The sequence below is a fragment of the Cynara cardunculus genome, assembly GCF_001531365.2.
Source record: "Cynara cardunculus var. scolymus isolate 2C chromosome LG 8, CcrdV1, whole genome shotgun sequence".
Lineage (NCBI taxonomy): Eukaryota > Viridiplantae > Streptophyta > Magnoliopsida > Asterales > Asteraceae > Cynara > Cynara cardunculus.
This window is the reverse complement of record NC_037535.1, coordinates 3136734-3138610: the sequence shown is the minus strand read 5'-3', so window position 1 is coordinate 3138610 and position 1877 is coordinate 3136734.

Here is a 1877-nt window from a genome sequence, read left to right as displayed (position 1 = left end):
GTCTCACGTGAACCCAACCCTATATATATATATATATATATATATATATATAATCAAGCCTAACGTTTGCCCAACAATTGGCAACCCAACTAATTAACAATGAACATAACCAACGAATATGTAAAATGAATATTTCCAAATTAATCAAACCTAACGTTTGCCCAATAATTGAAAATCCAACTACAAATATAACAATCAACATGAGCAAACACACATTTTCTAATTTTCAACATACATACAACTAATTTCATGAGCAAACACACATTTATAAACACATTTTATAAACTTACAAACACATTTTACAAACACATTTTATAAACTTACAAACACATTTTACAAACACATTTTATAAACTTACAAACACATTTTACAAACTTACAAATGTATTTGAAACATCTTAAATTTCTAAACTACTATAAATCATACCATACAATTTTAAACAAACAACTAATTTCATCACTATTTTTTAATCTATTATCTATTAGATACATACAAGACCATTTTACCAACACATTTTACAAACACATTTTACAAAAACATTTTACAAACACATTTTACAAACTACCATAAATCATACCATAACTCATACCTAAATACGGACCCTTTATGTTGTCAATCTGGTCGGAAGGTGGTCGGCGACGGTGACAGGAAGGTGGTCGGTGACGGTGACAGGAACGTGGCAAGGCGACGGCGACTGCCACGGTGGATGACGACGGCAGCGGCTACGGTGGACGGCGTGTCTCTCTCGTTCGCCTCTCTCTCTCTCGATTGTGATAAAACAAACCGTGAGCTGGAGAATTAAAACCTAGATTTTTAAAACCAATCAGCGAGGGAATCATTCCGTCGCAGAAATTAACCCAAATTTTTAAAACCAATCAGCGAGGGAATAATTCCGTCGCATAACTTAACCCAAATTTTTAAAAATATTCAGCGAGGGATATTTCCGTCGCAAATTTTTAAAACCAATCAGCGAGGGAATCATTCCGTCGCAGAACTTAACCCAATTTTTTAAAAACATTCAGCGAGGGAATCATTCCATCGCAGAACTTAACCCAGATTTTTAAAAACATTCAGCGAAGGATATTTCCGTCGCAAATTTTAACCTATATTTTTAAACAAAATCAGCGAGGGATTTGTTCCGTCGCAAATATATAAATATAAGATATATAAAAATATATATGTATAAATATATATATATATATATATATATATATAAATATATAGGGTATATTTCTTTTACAACATTGTGTATTTGTACAACCCTTTCAACTCAATTAATTGAGATATTTATAGAAATGATGAAAGTTCATTTATTATGATTTGAATATTTATAAAATGTCAAGGGTTGTATAATAACCAACCAATAAAACCGAATAAATCCCAATAAGACCCAATAACGTCGAATGAAGACTATTAAAGCCCAATAAAACCGAATCAAGCCCATCAAGGCCCAATGAAATCGAATCAAGCTCATAAAAATGAGAAAATAGGAAAAATAGGAAAATCCCTCGCTGATCCCACGCAGATCAGCGAGGGATCAGCGAGGGAATATGATTTTTGCAAAATCCCTCGCTGATCCCTCGCTGATCTGCCAGGGATCAGTGAGGGAATGGGCATAAAGCATTTTCCCACGCTATCAGCGAGAGATCAGCGAGAGAATTGTCTTATTTTTTTATTTTTATTTTTTTTATTAGGGCTTAACCCATTTAACTGAGTTTTGTTCGGTTTTATGGGCTTTATTCGGTTTTATTTGGCCCAAATATAAACCCATTAAGGCCCAACCAAACCGAATAAAACTCATTAAGGCTCAAATAGAACCGAATAAAGCCCATTAAGGCCCAATAAAACCGAATAAAGCCCATTAAGGCCCAATAAAA